Raw genomic sequence first — 16,206 nt, 5'->3', positions numbered from 1 at the left:
ACGAAAATCGAACTAATGGGGATTCGTTTGATTGGACTGCTTGACAGTGGAGCTGCAAGGACAGTTTTGGGAATCGGAGTGAAAAAGAGTATTAAAAACTTAAATTTGAATCTCACACCCCCATCAGTAAATTTGACTACTGCTGCCGGGGAGGATTTAGAAGTTTTAGGACGTGCAGACATTCCCATTACATTCAATGAAACAACAAAAATATTACCCATTCTGATCGCTCCGGAATTACACCGAAGATGTGTCTTAGGATACGATTTTTGTTATAAATTCGGCATTTCACCAGCCATACGAAGTCAACCAATTGAGCTTTTAGATGATGGTGTTAGTGAGGAATTAGATTACAACACCAAAATCGAATTTTGAATCACTTGGGTCAGGTGCGATTACTGACTACCATTGACTTATCACAAACGTTTCTCCAAATTCCATTAGGCTCGGAGTCACGCAAGTATACGGCTTTCTCGATACTAGGTAGAGGGCTGTTCTAATTCACACGGCTTCCGTTTGGATTGGTAAACAGTCGTGCTACTCTGAGTAAGTTAATGGACCGTGTACTGAGCCATGGAGCATTAGAGCCGGAAATATTTGTCTATTCAGTCAGATGATATTGTTAAGGGAAGCAAACTTAAGCATAAACCTAACTAAGTCCAAGTTCTGTTACCAGGAATTACCGTATCTTGGATACATTTTGTCCCAAATTGTTTTAAGAGCTCATCCAGATCGCGTTCAAGTGATCTTAGGATATCAGGTTCCGAAATCAGCTAGACAATTAAGACGATTTCTCGGTATGATTAATAACTTCCGCAGATTTATCGCATTTTCATTCATTTATTTTGTAGCATACTAAATATCCTTTTCATCTTCAAAGATCATAAATTAGAGATCTTGTCGTTTTCCAACAGAGCAAACATGCAGCTCAATTTCAGAATGTTCCCACGCGCAAGTCAGATGCGCTTACTTCACATTCACTCAAGTGGAATACAACAATTCCATGAATTCATCTGGAACACAACGTTCCATAACTAATAAATCCCTTTAGGTGACATACAACATTTCCAAGAATAATTCTGTGTCATGTCACTTTACACCTATCGATTCCCATACCACACAAGTGCTGGTAACTTGAGCAAGGCGCTGGTTTTCTTCAATGACAACATGACTCATTCACGATCCCTTGGATTCATATTTCATGTCGCCTAGAGCGCTGAGCAATTATGTTCTTTCTTTTACACAACTGACCTACTCCAACGCAACCAAAGTGAACACGCCCTTCGATATGACTATGTTTACGTATCGGTTATTGCCTTTACGATTTACGCTTCTCTGATTGGTAAATTAGTAAATAGTTGTTCCTAGCTTCTCACTCCATAGACAGAGAAAGCATAATGAAGAAATAATGATGTACTAGAATTAAGAAGTTTCCTATTCAATAAGATTGACAATAAAGATGATTAGTTTACCAACCACGAATCGAACCACATCTTCATTTAATTTGATCGAAGTCCCAAGTTTACTAAAATTTAGTCTACATCTAAACAGATAACATTGAGTCAACAATTTTACGCCACAATACACGGTTCGAGGCCGCATCTCTCCATCCTCGGATACGCCCCACGCTTGCCAAGTCGTTTTGCACCTGGTCTGCCCATCTCGCTCGATGCCCTCCACGCCGTCTCGTACCTGCCGGATCGGAAGCGAACACCGTTTTTGCTGGGTTGCTGTCCGGCATTCTTGCAGCATGTCCTGCCCATCGTACCCTTCCGGTTTTATCTACCTTCTGGATACTGGGTTCGCCGTAGAGTTGGGCGAGGTCATTGTTCATTCTTCGCCGCCACACACCGTCTTCTTGCACACCGCCAAAGATGGTCCTAAGCACCCATCTCTCGAATACTTTGAGTGCTTGTAAGTCATCCTCGAGCATTGTCCATGTTTCATGTTCGTAGAGGACAACCGGTCTTATTAGCGTCTTGTACATGACACATTTGGTGCGGTGGCGAATCTTTTTTTACCGCAGTCTCTTCTGGAGCCCTTAGTAGGCCCGACTTCCACAGATGATGCGCCTTCGTATTTCACGATTAACATTTTTATCAGCCGTTAGCAAGGATCCGAGGTAGACGAATTCCTCGACCACCTCGAAGGTATCCCCGTCTATCGTAACACTGCTTCCCAGGCGGGCCCTGTCGCGCTCGGTTCCGCCCACAAGCGTGTACTTTGTCTTTGACGCATTCACCACCAGTTCAACTTTTGTTGCTTCACGTTTCAGGCGGGTGTACAGTTCTGCTACCTTTGCAAACGTACGGCCGACAATGTCCATGTCATCCGCGAAACAAATAAATTGACTTGATCTGTTGAAAATCGTACCCCGGCTGTTATACCCGGCTCTCCGCATGACACCTTCTAGCGCAATGTTGAACAACAGGCACGAAAGTCCATCACATTATCTTAGTCCCCGACGCGATTCGAACGAACCGTTTCCTCAGCTCTGACTTTCATACGGCGAGCGAAGTGGCGATCCTCCTCTCGACTCAGCCGATGGATTGTAGAACTACAACAGTGCGATATGGAAATCCGACATCGCAAAGGTAAAAAAAAACACCGTACCCGACGCGCTGCCCCGATCCATCAAAACTCTTGATGAAGAGCCTGAGGACGGGTGGTATAAAAAGCTTTTTAAAGCCGTGGAAGATGACCCTGAGAACCCTGAGACCCAGAGGCGGCGGAGCCTCAATAAAGAAATAAAGGAAGTCGACCGAAATCTAACCTGGCAACAGGTTAAAGCGATAGTTGGACATCGCTCAGGATGGATATCTTTCAAGTCGGCTCATTGCACAACAGGAGGTGTATAGAATTCATAAGTAAGTAGCTCTACATCTCTGATGGTTAGTTCCACTTCCATACTAGAAATCGAATACAACTCTTCATCCCAAATGGGGAATGGTCATTTGGCCAAAACCCATTCGGCCAATTCAGCAATTTGGCCAAATGCCACTAGGCCGTACAAACCACTAGGCCGAAAGTCATTTGGCCGAACGGGTCATCCGACCAAATGAGTCATGGGAATGGTTGACATTTCTTTTTACCATTCATTCTTTTATGCAATCACGAAGTCGCATTCCTTCCCATAATATTTACAAATATTTAATTTAATTTGCTGTATACATAAGAACTAATTTCTGTCTGTCCGACCCTTATAGACTCGGAAACTACTAATCGACGTGAAAATTTATAGCAGGGGTTTTTGGGCCCAGGGAATGTCCTTAAGATGGCTCGAGACCCCTTCCTCCTCTAGAAGGGGGGCTCTCATACAAATGAAACAGACATTTCTGCATATCTCAAAAACTAATAAAGCAAATGAAACCAAATTTGGCATGTGGAGGTGTTTGAAAGCAAGAATTGTTTCTATCGTGCTTCGAGACTCTTTTCCATATGTAAATTCGATTTATGAATTTATAAAAAAATTGAAATTGGGCGAGACGAAGTTTGTCGGGACTGCTAGTTTTTCATGAAGCGGGAAATTCTTCACTGATCGACAGGGTGTTATGTGCCAAACAATAAAAGTAGAACATTTTTCCGCAAGGTGTTATAAGCGTTACGATTTGATCTTATCGTCAGCTCCGTACTTCTCTCAAGAAATTTCAAAAGCGGAATCATTCCTTGTCCCATCTTTTTGCAGACTACTTTTGAAGTCCATACCACCAATATGTGTGTAATAGCTGGTTGCAATTGCACACCCGAACAGGGTAAAAATAAACCTTGTGGTTCCTAAAAATCTTGGTATAAGGAGAGAATATCAAAATTCCAAAGAGATTCGAATAATTCCAATTTCGCCGACCTCTGTTGTCAAAATCTCAGTTTCGATATTTCTACCGCGTTTTAACTAAAAAAACCCTGATTAATCCACCTAGCGGTTTGATGCCTTTCTCGTGGAAAAAATACTAACAAAAACTATTTTGGCCATAACTTCTGATCCCATATAGACCAATCTGGCAAATTTTCAATAGCAAACAATGGGACAGGATTCCCCGATTTTTTCAAAAGTTTGGTGTTAGAGTGATCCTAAAGCCTTTACGCATACTTAGTAACGTTAAAGGCAAAACTTTATTGTACAAGAAGGACCAAAAAATACACTACAAGACATGTAAAACTGATCTTCGACATTATATTTCTCACCCGCAAATTAACATCAGGTAAGCATATAAACATCCATGCTCTATCTGCTGGAAGAGGAAATGTTGCGAGAAGGAGAGGAAGATGAACTCTATATTCAGAAATTACCCTAAAAGTCCTAAGGTGAGGTTCTTAGGCACCCGCAATTGATAAAAGTAAAGCTATTATTTAAAAAAAAACTGATTAATCCATAAAAAAAACATCAAAATAAGAAACAAATCATATTCCTTTCCATTGCTTTGTTTTTCATAAGATGAACATCCGGAGCTATGAGATAAAGCCCAGAAGCCAACAAAATCAACTCGTATTATAAAATAAAATTGTTTAAAAGAAATCAGTGTAATGTGTTTATATTCTAGTCTACTTTACATCATCAAAAATTCTTTCCTGCATTTCAAGGTTTTATCATTTTGAATGTAGTGCAGTTGATAAAAACTGTCAAAAACTATTGGAATATTATGATAGCAATCAGCTTTTGACTATCAGTTTGATTTAGTCCGCATCCCTCGCCACCTAAAAAAGAAAGAGACATGGCATGCTACGATGACGATGGCCAAGGATCAAGAAGCCTTCAACCACCGCATCTCATCGTAGTAGCGTGCTGTGGGTGCGACACTCAGTGGGAAGGTGCGGCGGTGCGGCGAACAACTTGTCGAATCGCGCGCCGCCGCCGTCGTGCGTGCGTTTGAAATCAACTTGCGATGTGGCTCACTTTTCCACCCCCTTTCTATGGCAGCACAGCGTGCAAGAAGCGATTGGCTAAGCCAAAGATACACAAACCTGACCACCAGAACTGGATGCTGGCTGGCGCAATGAGCGTGCGCTGCGAGTGTGGTGCGATTTCGCAAGCCGTACAACAAATAAAATAAAGCAAAAATTAAAACCGATGCGAACAACAAACGCAACTGACTCGGGCCATCCATCGTGCTGGGGCCCGCGCATCGTCTCTGGGGTCTTGCGCTAAGCCTGATTTTAATACGTCTGAGGTTTTTGCTCCTTGCGGCCAGCTTTGCACTAATAAAAATTACCACTATCAAAGCTCCGGCAGGGGAGGTTGCGATCGCGTTGCGAACGTACTGAAAAATTATTAAAAGCTCAAGAAGTGCATTTAACGCGAAATGAGGCGTATTATTGTGGACTTTATTTGCACTACCGTGCACTTGCGAAGTATCGGAGGTACCTACAGAGAAAAGGAGATGCCTAGAAGCGGTTGTTGGGTAGTTGTTTCGAGTTTGGATTCAAGTTTTCAAGCCGTTAAAGCCTGGTAGTAGCTCGGCTGACGGACTGAAGTAGCAACGCTCGGTTGGATGATAGTAGTTAAAGCGGCACTGCTTCATTAGAGGCCCTAGGCGACTGGTGAAAATCTCATTGCTACCACCACTGTGCGTGCAAAGACTGGACGGAGCTCACCGAGATTCAACACGATGTAGACAAGTTTTTTCTCTAGCCAATACAAAGAATAATAATGTAGGACACACTTTTGTACAAATTTGTTATTAATAAATGTTACAATAAGTTTAGTGAACTTTCATTAACACATTTTAGATTTTACACACAACATAGAGTCAAAACAAAATTTTATTTGTTTGAAGGAAAATGACACAGAAATAGGTACTTATTTTCCATGTAAGCTCAATGTGAAATCCTTTAATTCATCAGTTTGTTTAAATAAGCAATTTCGAACTCAAAATAAATTAATTCACATTCATAAAATGAAATTGGTTCAAGTTATACTCAATCAATTTCCCTTGATTTCTCCGTTAATTATTTCTACAAACTCAATCCTTTCTTCGAGTATTATTGCACTTCTTGAATGAGAAAAGTCAGATCCCGCCCCGACGACAATTAGAACGATATATTTATGCACTTCTTTATAACCGCTTCTCACCGTTTTATTGTTGATGTTAACCGCCCATTGACCGATCGACTTACCGACCGTTCATTCGTTGCAGCAATATCAATCGTGCAAGTGCAGTTGCGGTTCAGCAGCTCGCTCCTTTTCCTCGCATCTCGCCCCAGTTCGGTCCTGCCTCGCCGATTGTGTGCAGATCGACCACCCCCTTTGCATTTGATGATCGTCGGCGCGCGGACGGCACAGTGAAGAGCTCGATGATGGTAATGACGCTTCACTCTTCCACGGTGGATATCGGAGCTGGGGGATTAGCCACCCAATTGGCCGCTGTTGGTTGTGTCTCTTTCTTGCGCGCGCGTCTTCTGGTGCATATTTGCTTAAATGCATCAGAATGCGGTGATAATTTTCGATATTATGCGGCGTGTGAGATGTTTGCATGGTATCTTGGCAACGATCGCGCAACAACGACTCGAGAGCGGGAGAGTTTGCGAGCGCGATCTTCGCCAGTAGACAGCATGAGCGAGAGTTGGATTCGATCCGCGGGACAGCGACGCGCGCGCGGTGCACAATGGAGCACATTGTTCGATCCCAAGACGCGACGGAGCATGGTCTCTTAAGTACGATTCTTCGTCTAAGGATGCAGGGCTGCCAGCTGTGGAGTTAAATGGAACACAACAAAGGCGTCTTTGAGGCCTATCAGCTGGCATCCCTGCCCATGGCAGTGTCACCGAGCGCACACGCGAAGGTGGGGAAAGGGTCCGCCGTTTGAGAAGATTTGCCTTTCTTTCTGTTGTTGATGCTGTTTGCTCTCGCGAGTATTTTCTAAAGGGGGTTACAAGATTGGAGTACGCTGCACCGTGTGTGGCTGGCGCGCGTTTGAGGGGGCTCTGGTGGCGCTCGCATTGTGATGTTGCGCTCATTCGACTCGCTGAAGTGCTCGCGAATAGATATCAAAGGCGGTTGGTGGACACTTTCGTCTACCGTCTTCCTTCTATCGGTTTCGGTTGGTTTACTTGAGCTGAGGTTGCCGCGCGCGCGCATCCATACGTTTCTGTGTGCATCGATTGTGATGATCATCAGTTGTGCGCAAAGTTCCGCCGGAGTTTGGAATAGCTTCTAGTTGGTGGTTCATTAGCATGCAATGATGGCCAATTTAGTGAAGTGACAACATCAGTACCCGCAAAATAGCCAGAAAATATAGCTGCTCCCGGAAGTGCCCGTTTCGTGTATCGGTGACAATTTGGGATTTCCGCTTTTCACAGAATATTTCCAGAGGCACCAGTCGTGATTGAGTGATAATCAAATCGTTCGTGGCCAATGTTTCTGATGATGCTCTGAATAGATGATAAATAAGTGAGGTGGTGGCGGATGGTGATGATGAGATTATGACCATCGTCGAATAGTGCAGATTCGGATTGCAACACTTTGGTGTTTGAGTGGAGTGAATTTTTGGAGAAGAAGACCAGCTTAGAGTCCAGAGTCCCGGTAAATGGATTAGTGCAGACGGCATGCAGACGCTGTTGATTGCAGATGAAAATGAGCCGATGATATGCTCAGGAATGGTTCGGTGCATCCGGGGAGGAAATTGATTTTTGCCGACGGTAATTTTATGCCAATCTTGTTTGATTAAATGGTGCTTAAGTGTGATGCATGTTGCTTTGGATGAGATGAAGATGACGACGTCAGATGGATATTTATGGTGGACGGATGTCTCGAACCGTTTTTAGTCTCTTGGTGACGCTTCTGCTAATGGTGGGTATGATTGATTGGAATTCTTTGCAGTCAGGTGTAAATGGGAAAATCATTTGATGATGAATTAATATTGCCTATGGTTAAAGTAGATGATTGAGGCTAACGACACCAGTGAACACTTCCTCTGAGTATTATTCACAGATACTAGCATGTTGTCTTGCTAAGCGATAATATATAAATCAGCAAAAGAACGAAATAAATTACATCAAGTGGTTTATAAGGTGGTTCAACTTGTTTACAGGATTCTACTTCGAAACCGCGATTGTTCGCATAGAAAATAAATTTCTCCAATGCACAGGATTTTGACTGGCCTCACTCTCACAGGATATTGCTCTACTCAATTTGTTGAGCTTCTCAAATCCCACCCTAACCCGAAGATTTTACAATCTGCATTAACATTAATTATTGATACACACAAATTTGTAGGTGCTGCAAACTTCGCATGTTTTTGTGAGTAGCATTACTTTTTTTTAAATTTCTTTATTTATGTTCTTTTTAAATAAACGTTAGGTTAAACACAGAGTAGCATTTCTTTCTTCCGTTATCATGAGTAATGATATTGCACTAATCCACAGCAGTTCTAATCTGGCATTTGCTGGTTGGGTGTGGTACCTGAACTTTTCCAAAATTTGAAATTTTGATGTTTTTTTCTTTGTTTTTGAGATTTTTCATTGCAAAATAAATATTATCATTTAATCAGTACTGAAGTCGACAAAAAAGGGGATCACGTGAATCTAACTTTTATATCTTTTTGAAGGATACATAGGTCTCTCTCGGGATTCTTAAGTATTCAAGAGATGCCAACTAAAGACATTTTCCCTCTTGCCTATTTAACCCATAAACTTACTTTCATGATTATCAGCTGGTTTTTTCAGGATCATCTTAATATACGCTTATAATAAAAAAAACCTGATTAATCGACCTAGCGGTGATGGTGCCTTTCTCGTGAAAATAAAAAATGTATTTTGTCCATAACTTTCGAGCCCATAGTCCGATCTGGCCAATTTTAAATAGGAAACAATGGGACAGAATTCTGCGTCTGCGCAAGCAAATCGGTTGAAGATAAGTGCCTGAAAAATGAGTGACATATTTGTGAATTGATTTTTTTGTAAAAAATGGTGTTTTGGCCATAATTTCCGAGCCCATAGTCCAATCTGGCCAATTTTCAATAGAGACTGATTTTTTTAAGTCCAACAAGTGATTTTTCTCAATTGGCATTTATTTGAGGCTCAAGCGCCAGAAGACATAACGGATCCTAAGGTCAATTGATTTTCTTTACTACAAGTAAAAAATATGTACAGAGGGGCGTTTGTCAGAAAGCCAGTTTAGCCGTCGGCGTCTTTATCACTGCAATTGCTTCCCGGGGTTTTTCCATGATCTTTTTGGAACATTTTCTGAAAAATCTAATGAGTTTCTCCAGAATGTTTTTCAATATTTCTACCGAACTATATCGGAATAATTTGGAGAAGTTTTTCAAAAATTGTAAAGCTTTTTTTAAATTGGCATTGACTCTATGAATCTGCATCGGGTTCAAGGGTGCTGTCAGTTCTGTATAAAATATATTTGAACTGGTAGATCGATTGTTCTGAACTTTAGAACTAATTTGGAACATCTGACACGGATGCAAAATTTATCCATTTGATAAAAAAGGATATATGTTTACTTACAAAAAGAAATATGTTTGAATAAAACATATTTAATTTTAAAATCAAATTGAATTCTTATTTGTTTTATGTGTGCACAAGTGGGGAGCCACTTATACGAATGTAAACAAAAACTAGGAATCTGCAGCAAAGAAGTGGAAGCATACTTTTTCTGGCTTCAAAGCTATTGATGTGGATTTTATTTTTATTTTTTAGGTACGAAAAGGTAAATTTAATGAAGTATGAATGTTTGCAAATGTGAAATCTGATAGTCGAATGCTATGCTAATATGAATTTTGGTGAATTGATAGGAAAATAAAATGAGTGGTCGAACCAAAACAATAATATCTAAACATGTCTAAGACGAGTTTAGTATTTTCGGCCTCACAGTTGAGGTCGAAATGCGTATCTGTAAAAATAACAAAACGTATGGAATTAAATGGAAAATACTAAACTCGTATTTGACAGTTGAATAATGTAAATATTTTTTCCAAATAATATCTAACTTTGCTTCAAACAATCCGCTTGAAACGCATATTTGATTCAAAAACAATTAACGTTTGTTTCAAATGCAACAATATAATTGTTCTATCCATATTTAAGTTTTATACCATAACCATCTGAAATTAAGATTCGATTTGCACAAATTTGCAAACATATGATCGATTCTATATCAGTTGTAGTTGCCCTGGTAGATCGATGGCACAATGCACCATGGTCCAGGATACAGATTTACGTGGAAAAACGCATTTTACGTCGAAACTATATTTTTTAGAAAAAAATGTTGTTCTGCAAACTTGTTCGAAAAAGTGAGGCCATCATTATGATGCTATCAAAAAATAAAGTGGCCCATTATATAAAAAAATTAAACAATTTTTTTCACGGAATGCTGAGTGCTGACATGTAATGTTTTACAAAGTTGTATCGCAGCTTACTCCAATAAATTTTGCTAAATAAACTTTTCCTGTAGCTCTTAAGTTTGCTGATTTAGAGCTATTTCACCTGCTTAGATAAGGGTGTCCACAAAAAAAAAGTTGTTTGCATATCCTTTTTTGTTTTAAATTTTTTGGAAAAGCAGTTTTCAGGTGACTTTTAGAGCTCAAAAAATGCAACTTTTGATATAAAAATATGCTCAATATATTTTGCCGATTCAAAATTATAATCGTTTTTCTGTCAAAATCACGTAATTTTTAAAGTTGTTATCTCCCATTGGGACAGATCAAAAAAATATGTTTACACGGAAATATTTGAAATTGATATAACTCAACAACGGAAAAGATACAGCTGCACTACAACTTTGTAGAACATTACATGTCAGTATTTCGTGAAATAAAGAATATTTTTGGATTTTTTCAATATAATGATGGCCTTACTATTCCGAACAATTTTGTAGAAGTTTTTATTTTACAAAAAATATGGTTTTGGCGTAAAATGCATCATTCCGCAAAAATCTGTATCCTGGACCATAGTGCAATGGTCGGAAGCCGTGATTTGATGAGCTCAATTGTTCTGTGCCCAAACGGTTTATATGATCTAAAAAATGTCTTCAGAGAATGAAAAAAACGTAGTGTGCTGTGCTCAAATCAAGACGTGTTTGGTTTTCTGTGCGTCATTTTTTTGCCTCCAGCATTTTTGTTATGCAAAGAAAAAAAAGGACACTGAAGCTACAAATCGGTGAACTTCAACCCGCTGCAGACGAAGATATCAAGATTTTCTGAGGAAGCTAACAGAGAAGCTTTTCGTTTTGTTATAATTTGATATTCTGTTCCTCTTCATTCCTTATTTTACATTTCAACATTTCCAATCATGCTCCAAATCGTTTGATTTCTTCGAATTCTTTTCCCTTTTTCATTTTATAATTTTACTTTAATATGTGTTCTCTAAATCGACTAGGAGAGGATCATATCATGAAACACCCACTTTGAACGCGCTTACAACGGCACACTAGAAGCTAACTCACAGAAATCAGAATAGCGAAAGGCATCTAGGGTCTGATTTCTCGAAATTAAACGTTTTGTTATCAAGTCATCGTCTCGGAAACTGGTGAGCACGTTCCAAATATTTGCTTTCTTTCTATCATTTCCTTATAAATTTAAAAAATGAAAATTGAACACTAAATACGTACAGGGCATCGTTTGTTACTATCGCCGCGGATATTGTGGGAGTCCCAGGTATCCGGTTCACGCTTTAGTTAGCAACGGTGGCTCTTCTTGACCTTCTATTCCCTGAGTAGTTAGTACGAATAAGGGCGTCCTTGTGAAGTTTTGCTGTACCTGTTATGAATAACTAGTACATCCCGTTCCCTACACTTCATGAAGCAACTTAACTTGCTTCAGGGGTAAATCCTTTTTGTAGTACTAGTCTTCGTAACATAAAGGGCACCATTACGGAGCATGAGATATGATCAAATTATTCGTAGCAGTGGCGTAGCCAGAAAATTGGTCTGGGGGGGGGTTTTCTGAACATTTTTTTTTTCGAAAAAAAAAAATTTCTTCCAAAAATTTCGTCTCTGGGGGGGTTTTGTACCCAAAACCACCCCCGTGGCTACGCCACTGATTCGTAGTACTACTTGACCAACACTCCCAGCTGGGTGAGGGATAGAGGATGACACACACACACACACTCTAAAAAATGTCTTCAGAGAAAAAAATCACAGAAATATTGCCCATATTTGAGTGGATTTTATTTTTCAATAGTACCTCATGTCGCGGTCATCGGCAAGCCACCGGGGTGATTTATTCGCATCGACCCGGTGGATGACATTCCTCTGCCGAGGCCCCAACAGGTCATCAAGTCATCACCAAAAATACATGAAATACTTACCCGTTTCTATTCATACCTTGCTCCGCATCTGGAGCATCATAAAATGTACCTAGAAAGAAGAAAACATTATGATTATTAATGAATTATTACAGAAATTACTCTATACCACTTACCATCGTACATTCGAGATAATCAAATTGTTTATAAACATTGCATAATAGTATAATGTGACCATACGTCCCGCGTTTCGCGGGACAGTCCCGCATTTCCACTATTTGTCCCGCGCTGAAAAGCGTCCCGCGAAACGTTCCGCCTTCAGCTTATTTCTAGATAATGTCCCGCGAAATACAAAAAAAAATAAAACATTGATAGCTATTACTTAGTATTTCAAAAGAAATTATTAGATTATAAAAATGTATAAATTTGGCTAAGACTAACGTTTTGTAAGGCAATCATATGGATCATAGTTTGTTTTACCCAAGCCTTATACCCTGCCCTAGTAGCACAGTTCAGATCGATTTGGTTGCAGTAACTCCAATGTGACTGGATTTAGTCGCATATGAGTCACAGCGACTGATATGTTGCAAGTGTGTTACTCGGGTGGGTATCTTGTAAGCAGATTGTGCTTCCATGTATTTCTTGGATTTCTTGGTATGCTTGGATTTCGACACCGAACTTCCTCAATTCCACTCCATTTAAATGCCGCGGACCAAAATCTTGCGGAAAATCTGTCCCTGTTAGAAGACGACCTTTACTTTGTTGATATTGGATATCGATAGCAGTGTTGGAAAAAACTCAAATTCTTGAATCTTTTCCAAAATTTAAATCAAACGCGAGACAAACACCACCCGACTCATGGCACAGAGAATCGTTCATGATTCGACTCGCGGTTTGCATCATTGCTTGATTTCTACCTACGTGTCATTCTTCGTTGAATTAATCGAATTTACTTTCTTTATTTACTTAAAACAATGGAAAATAAAACCATAGGTAACATAAAATACGCTTTTATTGGGTTTCAGTGCTTTTTGAAGCGAAATCTTTTTTGGCGAATAAGCGGAACGATGCGATTCTGCATGCAAAACTGAAGCACGATGCTCTCCCTGTAGAATTGCAAGCGATCTGAAATAAGACAGAACTTTTGATTTTCTCAGCAGATATCTATTCAGTATCACCTGTTTGGAAATAAATTGGAACTAAAACCGTGGACCATATTCCTAAAGGTGAAAACTTCAACCAGAATAGACTTATAATAGAAAAATATGATCTGATTAATTTATAATCTCAGTATCTACTTTTGTTAGGTATTTAAAAAAGAGTTATTTAGGTCACTCGAGATTCGATATCATGGCTTTCATCCTTACGAAGAAAAAAAATTTCGAACGAAATTCTATACACTAGACGATCAAGAGCTGAAAGTCATTTAACTGCTTCCTTTTTTTAACTGCAATTCGATAATTGCAACAGTTTTGCAGATATTGGACAAGGAGCTGCACATTCAATGTTTGAAGAAAGCTTCGACTTCTAAAATGAGTTGCCGTTTATCGAACAGTTAGCAAACTAAGTTTCGGTAACAAATAAAAAATTGGAAGATTTGATTTAAGCGCACACCCAGAAATTGCCCAGTTTTCGCCCACCCATCCTAAAATCCTAATTTCTCGTAAACTAGTTGTTAAAAACTGTTAAACTTCAAGTTTTCCCAAAATTGTTCAATCATTGAATGAAAAAGCTGAACTTTAACTGCTTTTAACAATTACTTACTAATTTTTGGATCCTCTACACCTCCGGTGGTGCAATGGGCCGACTTGAAAGATCTCCATCCTTGCCTGGTTATCGCTTTAACCTGTTGCCAGGTTAGATTTCGGTCGAGGCTTCGCCGCCATGAGCCTCTGGGTCTGCCTCTGTTGCGATGTCCCGCTGGGTTCCAGTCTAATGCTTGTTTACAGATTTCGTTTCCGCCCCTACGTAGAGTGTGGCCGACCCAGCCCCACTTCCGATCCCGCATTTCTGTTGCTATCGGCCTCTGGTGACAACGACGATGGAGCTCGTTGTTTGAGATCCAGTTGTGAGGTCACCAGACCCGAATTATATACCTGCAGCCGTTGAGTGTTCTCCACTGATACACACCATGTTTCGCTAGCGTATAACAGCACAGATTTTACGTTAGAGTTGAAAATTCGTATATTGGTGCGTTCACTTAGCTGCCTGTTTTTCCAGGTATTTCTTGAACTAGCAAAGGCAGCCCTTACTTTTTTGATCCGTGCGCCTATGTCGTTCTTGGTTCAACAATTAGCTTACGAGAAATTAAGATTTTAAAATTGGTGGGCGAAAACTAAGGTGGGGGCAATTCATGGGTGCCTTACCCATGAATAATGTAATAAAACATATTAAACTATCAACTTTTTCTTGTCCCGCGTTCACACAAAATTTATCTGGTCACATTACATAATAGTTCTTGACGTTTCTAGAAAATTCAAGCAAGGTTACACTTTATGCATAGATATACAATAGGTATACAATAGAGCTTGCACACAATAGGTTTAGCAAATAATGATTGAATACAGTTCTAGAACGTTCTTAGAAGTAGAATAGGGAAGAGTGGAATATAAATAGGACACGCTGATGTACATAGTTTAGTCTTGAAATAAACGTGAACTGGAAAGTATCTCCCTCGTTATAATTTTACCCCGGTACTTCGTCATCGCTCGAACACCTCATATTGAAAATATTAGAAATCTTACAAACGTTATAGAAAAAAGTTTTTTTTTGTAAAGTTGAAGGTCTATAGAAAAAATATGTCTACTTAATAGTATGAAGTCTGAACTTTCAGAAGAGTACTTTCAGAAGATTTGGTTTGCCAACTTTTCCCCTTATACGCAATTGTAATCAGTGTGAAATTGACTTTAAAAGTTCCATAACTTTTGCTATAATTGTCGTAGCAAAGTTTTATATTTATGAAAACGCGTAGTATTTTAGTGCTCAGAGTCTGAGTTTTGTTACGAAAAAAGTTATACTTAAAAAATACTGAATAAGAGATTTTCCATAAAAAACGCTCGTATTTCCGAAAATATTCATCGTAGGAAAAATGTTTCTATAGCAAAATGTCATATTTATGCTACATCTACAACCTTGACGAAGAAACTTTTTTTCTGTTACGTTTGTGAAAAAAGATAGATTTTAAACGTTTTCAATAGTAGGTACTATTGAAAAATAAAATTCCCTCAAATATGGGCAATGTTTTTGTTATTTTTTTCTCTGAAGACATTGTGTAGATCATATTAACCGTTTGGCCACAAAACTATTAAGTTCATTAAATCACGGCTTCCGACCATTGTGGATTAGTTCGATTTCCTAATCCAGAAAAAATGACAGAGCCCATAATAACAAAGGGCTCTATGAATCCGCTTGGACATGATAAGTTGTTGTAATTTTTGTATCAGGTGTAGTTGACTTGGTAAACCAATTGGTCTGAACTCTAGAACAAATTGAAGACCCTAGAAAATCTGGTTTGCACATATTTGTTTTTTTTTCTTCAAAATTGACCTTTTAGCATAAAAAAATCACATACATTCCGTTAGAACCATCACGGTCATGATAAGTTGATATTGTTTTTGTACCAGGCGTAGTTGACTTGGTAGACCAAATTTTTACAACATTTAGAACAATTTGGAGTACCTAGGAGTACTGGTTTGGACGTATTTGATTTGTAAACCATACGAAAGGGCTCTATGAACACGCATGGATATGATAGGTTAATATTGTTGTTGTATCAGGCGTAGTTGACTTGATAGACCAATGGATCTGAATTCCAGAAAGATTTGGAGAATCTAGAACAGTTTTTCCCAACCTATTCGGGATCGAGACCGCTTTTATGATTATCCATGTAGGCCACGGCCCCCTGGATATGTAATGCTATGCTATCAAGAACAAACCTATAGTTTCAAGTCATTTTATTTCAATATACTTCATCATTATAATATGACAATCTTCAGCAGTTATTCATTCAGTGTGATACTT

General features: G+C 39.3%; 1 protein-coding gene across 4 annotated transcripts in view; it reads left to right on the top strand.

Moving 5' to 3' along the window:
* The window catches only part of LOC134213871 (uncharacterized), a 243,659-nt gene that overhangs the window by 197,684 nt on the left and 29,769 nt on the right, over positions 1 to 16,206 (top strand). Inside the window, exon 1 of one of the 4 annotated variants that reach the window (XM_062693305.1) lies at positions 6,973 to 7,632. The exons of 2 other annotated variants lie outside the window; for them this stretch is intronic. The gene's annotated coding sequence lies outside the window, so the exon portion shown is untranslated. One more of the 4 variants, XM_062693306.1, reaches the window with a different exon arrangement.

This window comes from Armigeres subalbatus, chromosome 2, assembly GCF_024139115.2.
Source record: "Armigeres subalbatus isolate Guangzhou_Male chromosome 2, GZ_Asu_2, whole genome shotgun sequence".
Taxonomy (NCBI): Eukaryota; Metazoa; Arthropoda; class Insecta; order Diptera; family Culicidae; genus Armigeres; species Armigeres subalbatus.
The sequence above is the reverse complement of the archived record's forward strand: the minus strand, read 5'-3'. Positions and strand labels throughout refer to the sequence as shown.